At 34.5% G+C, this 9,358-nt stretch overlaps 1 pseudogene; it reads left to right on the top strand.

Annotated features, from left to right (window-relative positions):
• Window positions 1-616: 616 nt before the first annotated feature.
• Window positions 617-8,450, top strand: LOC116111526 (annotated as a pseudogene).
• The last annotated feature ends 908 nt before the right edge of the window (window positions 8,451-9,358 follow it).

The following is a 9,358-nucleotide window of genomic DNA, read 5'->3' as shown; positions in this document are numbered from 1 at the left end:
TATACTATATATAAGAAAATTATAAATAAATATAATTTTAATATACGTAATTTAATATAAAATTAAATTTAAAAAAATAAAAAGGACACATGAATGGACAGTGCCAAACACAAGCCAACTTGGGGTGTGCTCTGGCAAGGTCCAACGGGTTGAAATCTCAAACTCAACCTAGCTCAGGTTTGGGTTCATGTTCATGTCGTGCTGTAGCTGTACAATACGGTGTTATCAAATTATTGTTATTTGCAACATTAAGTGTCAGATTCATGAAAATTTCCTCCACTTCTAAAAATAGCCGTTGAATTTGATAACCCAAACTTCACTTCCTCCATTATAAAAGGAACTTGTACTGCACACCTCAATAGTCACTCCAACGGCTCTTTTCTTCTTCTCCAAACTAAAACCCAAACAAACCCTATTCTCCCCCAATTTGAATCGGTGAAATATAGAAACCTCTGCTCTCATTCGTGAGATTCTTGATGTGAATTTGGGTAGGCAGTTGCATGCTCAGACGATTTTGGTTGGAGCTTTTGTGTCTCATCTATATGCCAGTAATACCTTGATTGATATGTATGTATAATGCGGGTTTTTTGATTGTGGGCGTAAGGTGTTTGATGAAATGGCTGAGAAAAAGAAGGGTCTTAAAAAGAATCCTGGATTTAGTTGGGTGGAAGGAAACAAAGGAAAGGAGTAATTCATGAGTTCCTTGCGCCGGTGACTTGACGCATTCAAGATCTAGTGAGATTAAGCAGGTGTTGGAGGAAATTTTGAACAGATTAAAGGCTCATGGATACCAGCCAAAACTCAGTTCTGTTCCTTATGATGTAGCTGATGAGGAGAAGAAGATTATATTAATGACTCACAGTGAGAAGTTGGCATTGGCATTTGGAGTGCTCACAACAAGTGCTGGCTGCATCATAAGAATTATGAAGAACATGAGAATATGCGAAGATTGCCACGTGTTATGTGTGGTGCATCTCAAGTCACAGGGAGTGAGATTATTGTGAGAGATAACATTAGATTCCACCACTTCCGAGATGGTAAATGTTCATGTGGTGATTTCTGGTGACTAAAGGTCGGATTTTCTTATACACATTTTTTGTCAATTGCAATTTTCTTTTCAATTTTAAAACTCTTTGAAAGGGTATGATACTTTTTGAAATTTAGTCTCTTCATTTGTTTTATCTGGAACCAATAAAGTTCATATGCTATCTGAAATTAATAATCCTAAATTTTCAAATAGTTCTTTGGGTTCATCAGTTCAGGCTTATAACCTTTCAGACCTTTTCCCAACAGTTTACATCTAACTAATATGACTTTGGGTTCCCTACCGAACGGGCTGCTTATCATATGGGTATGCTTAAGTGTCACATACATGTTCTTTTAGTTATTATTATTATTATTTATTTATTTATTTTTTAACTAAGAATAATATTGCTTCATACTTATCTCATTTAATGGGTTATAATATGCAAAAAGTTCTTACTTGATGATTAGAAAGTAAAGAAAAGTTTGAATATTTGTACTATTGGCTATTTATGGAAACGAAAAAAGAGGTTGTCTGGAAAGTTAAAATCAAATTCCTAAAAGATTGGATTAAAAATGGTGAGAATCCCTTTTATAAAATTTTAATAACGAATTAACACTATCATGTCCAACAAAGAAAGAGTGAGTTATAGTTTAGACAATTTAGCCTCCTGAAATGGCCATTACCATTAAGTTTCCAAATATTAATGTTTGTTTGCTGCTAGTCCAGATCAAGTTATCTTGACCAGTATGTTGAAGAAAAAAAAAAAATATTCCAGATAAATGTGCAAATGAGTTGGAATCGTGAAAGCAATAAACATTTTCTTGGATAGAGACTGTTAGGATAATATTGGAATGAACTTTCACATGTTTCACTTGTGTTACTGAAGTCTAATTATTATGCAAGTACTGACCAGGAAGTCATCTGAGGCAAGAAGCTTGAATTCGAATGAAACCAATTTTGGTAATTTGGTAAGTTTGGTGTTCTATGGACTATGTGTTAGGAGTAACAAACTAGTTCATATGATGAATATCACCATCTTTGTGACCTTTTTTCTGGCTTTGTCTGTTCCCAGGTGTGCACTGCAGAGCATCTTAGTTGGTCAATACTCTGTAAGACTTAAACCTTCTTTCTTCTTTCAGTATTCTTTCCAATGTTGTAATTGGAGACATTGGAGGCTCTCCACCATTACTTTGATGATATACTTGCTAAAAGAATGCTATGTGAAAGATATCTCCATGTTTATGATCTTTCTTCTTGCTCATTTGCTTAGCCAACTTTAATTTATGTCTTCATTAGCTCATTTTCTGATGTGGGTCCAGTGGGTTTTTACTAGTTTGTTGCTGGATGAAGGCTGGGTATTCTGCAGAATTTGTTGCAGAAGAGTGAGCTCAAAGCTGTCATTAGCAAGCCTAAAATTCATGTCTGTTGAAGGGGGTGATATCCATTCGAGGAGTAAAAGCAATGGTATGCAACTTTTTGATTTATCGGTTAAATCATTTGCAATCATGCACGGCAAATATTTTTTAGTATTATTGTCATGATATTGACACTTTGATGTGTATTTTCCCTACCCTTGTTTTTACTTAAGATAATTATTTTCGTTATTGTTACAGCTGAACAGCAACACTCCTCAATCTTGAGTAATCTAACTCTTACCAATCGGAACTCTCAAGATTGATAATTTACATGATTTAAGATTCTTAAAAAGCACATGGACCCTAATCTACTTTTATCTTTCTCCAAATATAAAATTAGGCGCGCAAGTTTAGGAATTTTAATGCTATTGGAGACTGAAGGCGCACGGTTAGGAAATTATGTTTGGCTTTCAATATTGCCTTTTGCTACAATTTTATCAAGATTCAGGATGTGCATTGGTTATGATGACTTAAATTATTTGCGAAAATTGTTGTTGTGATTTGCCATTATATTCGATGGGGATGCTATTCAATAGTACCATGTTTGTCAGTTTATCAGTTTTGGAACATGCATTGTGCAGGGCAACGATGGTCATTAATGTTGTTTTCATCTCATTTTAATTGTACGCTGATGCTGTACTACAAAATAATTTTGTATTCCAGTGTGTTGACAACTAATTTGGTTTTACCACATAAATGAGGACATGTGTTAAAATATATAACTAGGTTCACAAGATGCAAGGGGTTCAACTCTCCCTAGGTTACTACTTGTAGTGACAGAGCCTTAGGTGTCTAGAGGTACAATTCCCTTAAACCCAAAATTATTTTTGGATGTATTAAATCCAATGCATGGTTTTGGGTTTTTTTTTAATCTTTGTACCCTCCGAGCAAAGCAAAAGTCAACTATAAGTTTGCTTTTACCCTCTTTCAAAACAGAAGATGCAAAAGTTTGGACATAGCTTCAAGTAGAAACAACTCTGTAGTTGCTGGATGTGGTTGTGGCTAAAAAGGAAACATTATGACGACACAAGAGATTTCATTAACTGTCTCTATCATGACACTCAAAATCTTACCTAGCATGATTTCTCAAATTTGTTATTCAGGTGTCAATATCAGTCTTGTCCCTATATCATTTCAGTACAGGTATGATCCTTACACCAGCTGTCAATTGTTAGTAATTTAAGTGATGTGTCGTGATTTTTTAACCTATCAAGTTTCTTTCATCTTATTTATTATCTAATGGTGTACTTTAGGAAGTTGTTGCTTTTGTTTGGTGCCATATCACTTTGATTGAAGAGCATAAAGATGTTAAAGCATTCTATTTTTAAACCATGGCCGCACACGACTTCAGGATACCTATATTTACGTTGTGCTAAAAGCATTGAAACTTTGGTGGGAAATTCTTCTTGGGTTGCATCATTGCAACTTGAAATACAGGGATTTGGTATTCTATTGGATTGGAGCTCATCTGAGTTTTTCTATTAAGGTTAACTTGTATATAAGCTTAACCTATGATGGAATTCAATAGATTAGTTTTGAGATATTAAAATTTTTTGGTGCTTGGTTATGAATTTTTGAATTATGTCAATTTTCTGCGGCTGCTATTACTTTGATTCTAACATGCAGAGGTTTATGTGAAGAGTTCTCTCTTTCCACACTCTCCATCTGCTTCCCTCATGTAATCTTCACATTTTGTTCCATCCCTTTTGTTCCATGCTCCTTGACGCACCTTTTAGCTCTAGGACAAAAGATAGTTGTCATTATTTGTAATTGAATCATTAATCATGCATTGTAATAAGCTTATTGACAACATTTGTTTTTCAAAACCACCAACCGGATTTCGTATCCATATACTGTAAAAAACTATCCTTTAGAGCTTCAAGAAACCTCGTTTTCTTTATTCACTGATATTGGACCTTCTATAACATGATTAGGGTTCTTTTTTGAACTTTAATCAGCAGGCTTCTGAGTTTCATATACTTAAAAAACTTTTCTTTGGAGCTTCAAGAAACCTCCTTTTCTTTATTCTTGTATTAGGACCTTCTATAACATGATTAGGGAGACTTTCTTTTTGAGTTTTAAGTCAAGGGCTTCTGATGTTTATGGATTGATAACTCGTCTACTCTTTGTCACAATTAGGCATCTTATACTTTATTCATTATTCATTGATATTGGGACCTTCTATAACATATTAGGGTTCTTTTTTGAACTTGAAGTCAAGGGCTTCTGATGTTTCATATACTTAAAAAACATTTCTTTGGACGTTCAAGAAACCTCCTTTTCTTTATTCATTTGTATTAGGACCTTCTATAACATGATTAGGGCGCTTTTTCTTTTTGAGTTTTAAGTCAAGGGCTTCTGATGTTTATGGTTGATAACTCATCCACTCTTTTGTTGTAGATTAGGTATCTTAGCCTGCCATCTGCTTTAGAACTTTTGACTAAAATTTTTGTTTGACTTTAATGTGATTTGTGTTGTATCTGCTTAGTTTACAGACTGGTCATCTATTGCTGGCCTAGTTGGCAGACTAGTTTGGTCATCTATGCTGGCCTAGTTGGCAGACTAGTATCTGAAGGACATAATTATTGAAATTCTTAAAAGATCAGCATATATTTTCTGCATGCAGTAGGGTTGAGGTCCATTATACTATATATTGAAACTGAATAAGTAATACACAAGTTTTCATGTTTATAATCTGTGTGCATCACAGGTGGAAGAACCAGTTAAAGCAATGTAACTGTTCTGAAGAACTTTGGTGCCGACTTCCTATGCATACAGGTTTCATTTACATTATGTCAGTGGGATTGGGGGTTCTGTTTGCCGTTGCTTTAGGCCATTTCTTCCTGCATAATCTGTGATTTTTAAATTTCTTTACAAAAACTGTGTTCCTTCATATTATCATCTCGTGCAGGTGCATAAAGCATGTGTTTCAACTTTTATTTACAGTCATTTATGAGATATATTGTCTTTGTGGTTTATATTATGAACCTTACCAGGAATTAGATGGGAATGACTTTTACAAAGCAAATTTGAAGACTGACGGTTATTCTAGTATATATATTCAGAAAGTGGGCAGAAGCGCGATGGGTGTGAAATTTTTTATAAGGACAACCGGTATGCTGACTTTTCTCCTTTTTGATTCAGGATAGACGTTGCCTTATTTAAGAGTTATGTGCCCAATTGGCAAAATTTAACCATGTTTATAGGAATATACTTGTAAGTTCTTAAAAATTATAACCAATATATTTTATTGATTTCAAACAAATTTTATTTTAGCCAAAACAGCCATAGTATCCATATTCTATCACTATTCACGAGTGCTAATTAGAAATGAACTCAAATATCTTGACTCCTAAACCTTGGTTGGCTATATTGCTTGGGATTGCTCAAATGGGTGGGATGGGTTGGAATCAGTCTTAGCGAAAATATTACGAATCATTAGTAACAATTTAAAATAGTTGGCTGCCCTGATTTTGATTTCTATAGCAACTAGTTGGACTGTCAGTTACTAAACTTAAAAACTTAAGCTTAAGGAAAGGATGCACATTTATTTTAAGTTCTAATGGTGCCATACCACTTTCAAGGCATGTGAATCTAACAAAACCAGAAAATCAACAAAAGGGATGATATATCTAATTATGAAGGATCGGGATTCAAATGCAAAATCACCTGGTTATCTTGGCATTGATAAATATGAAGTAACCAATCAACCTAAATGCTTAAGTTGATATGGAACGGTATTTAAGCTCTAACTAGAACTAAATGTATACCATAACCTTTGGCAACTGTGCCTTCTTTACCTACAACATTAGTCAGTACTTTATAATGAAGAGTCATTTGCCCTGTGCTGAAGAGTCATTTGAAAAAAGCAGATGCTAAGGCCCTCTATTCAAAACTTGAAAGTTTATCTACCAAAATTTGTGACATAAGGTGCGTTATACACCCTTATATTTACCACATACTAAAATAATAGCTTTTTCACTGTCTTGTGCACTTGGGAATCCATTACAATTGCTAACTTATGTGTTCTTTCAATCATAATGAAAATATTAACGTATAAGAGTTGTCATTTGTTCAATGTAGAATTGCTTGTTGAGGAAAGAATAGAGCACAATGTTCTTGTAAACTCACTACAAGATGAAAATATTTCATGTGGTAATAAACAAAATGATATTCTGGCTGTAGAGAATGAAGATGCTGATCCAAAGAACGGTAACTTGTTCTGTTAATTCTTTTCATTTTTGGGCTTACTAATGTTAAATTGTTATGTAGATCATTCAAAGAATTTTTATAACTATAAATCTATATCTTATTGATGTAAATAGGACATAAAAGCTCAAGAGAATTTTAACGTGATTTTCTGTTTCCGTATGAACATGAGATTGTCTTTCCACTGTTTATGACTTAGTATACTGGTGGCTTATTTCCTGAATGATCTATCTTCAGGTTCATCATTAAAAAAGAATACTTTAGAGGATCGTGGAGGTCTTAATGACGCTTATGTAAGGTTAAAATGCGACTATGTAGGAATTGTGGCTGCATTTAGACTCAAAGGTCCATTTTTTCATGTTGTTATTGTAGCAAATACACACCTTTATTGGTAAGTTGTTCATTTGTACCTATTATTTTTTTATTAATATTTATTGATGTAATCTTCTTTTCTGTGGTCTTTCATTATTTTGAATTTTTCTTCTAGTTGTAACATATGTAATTTTTGCTCCAGGGACCCAAAATTGGTTGATGTCAAACTTGTGCAAGCTAAGTATCTATTATCACGCTTAGCTCAATTTAAAACATTGGTGTCAGAAAGATATGAGTGTGCACCTTCAGTTTTTTTGGCTGGTGACTTCAATTCAGTCTCGAATGATAAGGTCTGTATTACTTTTCATGTTTATATATTGGTTCATCTTTTCATGCTTGTGATTGGTTTAAATCTTTCCTCTTAAGTTGTGTAGTAATACTTGATGATATGTGATAATTAGAGATGGTCCTTTCCCCCGCCCCGCTGGGGACCCGCCCTTCCCTATCCCGAATAGGGCGGGGATTCCTCGAAAAAATCAGGGATAAGGACCAGGAAATTCTCCGTCTGCTTATAACCCTAAATCTTTTATCTTTTTCTTCTCTCTTTTCTCCTTTTTTCTTCTCTTTCTTATCCTTTCTTTTCTTTCTTCCTCCCTATTCACTCTCTCTAGGTGCCGTCGTGGCGCTCTGATCTGCCCGAGTTGGCTATAGAGCCAGATAGGGCGGCCACGATCTGGCCACCACTTGGTTGGATTCCGACGGAATATCAACAGAACAACCATTTTTTTTTTTAAGTTTTGAATTCAATAAAAAATGATTTGTTATAAGTTTGGGTTTACGCATAAAAATTAATTTGTTATGAGTTTGGGTCTAAGTTTGAAAAAGATTGAGTGCGGTGGTGAAGAGTGGATGCAATGGTGAAATGAAATTGGGTGTAGTGGGGATGGCTTTGATGGAGTTAAATTTAGGGTTTTTGAAATTTTCTCGCAGGGATTTTTCCCGTTGTGGGGGACGGGTATGGGGAATGGGATCCCCGACCCCGCCCCGCGCCCATCCCTATCACTTAGGCTGTTGATATTGAAGTAGCTATGGACCTTAGAGAAGATTACTTGATTTAGAGTGTCCAATTATTTGTCACTAGAATTTTAATTTGCTAAATTATTTTGCTTCAGTGGCTCACTCCTTTATTGTTGAACTCTTGGCAGTCTCATGTTTAGAATGTAAGTTTCTACTTCCAAGCTGACTTTGTGTTGAATTTTTTTGCATATCCCTTTCTACTTATGGGAGGGCATACCTTTGAGGAAATATGAAATAGGATGCTTCAAGTTAGTTGAGAGAAGTTTTCTCTATAAGTTAATTATAGAAATGATTTGTATCCCCTTTTATTGCTTTTAATTAATTGGTAGTCTACTCTTGTCTGGTTATATTGGTTGAAATTTATACATTAATACATGTTTTATTTTCAGGAATTTCTTTCATCCTTATAGAATGGTTAATGTTGACTACTTCATTAAAAATTGGGATTCCTATGCATATATAATTTACTTAACTTTGCTATTCGGATTTGTCTTCCATTGGCGATGATGTGGACTGTGGTGCAAAGAGGTTTTTTTGGCTGTTGCACTAAGGGTTCTCCTAGAAAACTACCTTGGCAGTGATGTAAGATGAATCCCATTGCGTTTTTGTGAGTGGCACTCATACAGTGTAGGAACCACGTATCAAGCTTTATTGTTTTGATAGGTATGCTTCTTGCTGGCTGACTGATATTATCTTGTGTCTGTTTTCATCATTCTCACTTAATGCATCTTGTTTCTCTCCTTTTTGGATATCAATACCTTGATTTTTTAATCTTATATCTTCTTTCTGTGTTAAGGTATACAACCATTCTTCCCCCTTTCCTGGTATTGAGTCTGAACCATTTAAAGAAGGTGAAAACCTGGTTAGGTATTCTTTTCAGATGACTATTTAATGGCAATTTGCTAATTTGGAACTTCAAAGTTCCAACCTAAAGATCAATATGACGTGGTAAACACAGGCAATCAATTGCATAACATTTTAAGTTTTTAATCATTAAATCAGTAAAGATTAATTGACTAAAATTTCGAACAACTGACAGATATTGTGTCTCTTTTCACTTTTCTCACTTCATGTACTTTGTTTCTCTCCTTATTGGATATCAGTGCTCTTGATTTTTTAATCTTTTTATCTACTTTTTGTGTCTAGGTAATATAATCATTCTTACCCCTATCTTGGTATTGAGCCTGAACCTTTTGAAGAAGGTGAATACCTGGTTAAATTATTTTTTTTGTCTCAGTTTGGGGTAGACAAAGGATGTGGGTGTTTGGAGTCTATTTGTGTCATTTGCTGGGAATAAGAAAAACTTTTTTTGCTTCTA

The sequence above is a fragment of the Pistacia vera genome, unplaced genomic scaffold, assembly GCF_008641045.1.
Source record: "Pistacia vera cultivar Batoury unplaced genomic scaffold, PisVer_v2 Contig642, whole genome shotgun sequence".
Classification (NCBI taxonomy): domain Eukaryota; kingdom Viridiplantae; phylum Streptophyta; class Magnoliopsida; order Sapindales; family Anacardiaceae; genus Pistacia; species Pistacia vera.
Note: the sequence above shows the minus strand (reverse complement) of the source record. Positions and strands in the feature narration are given on the sequence as shown.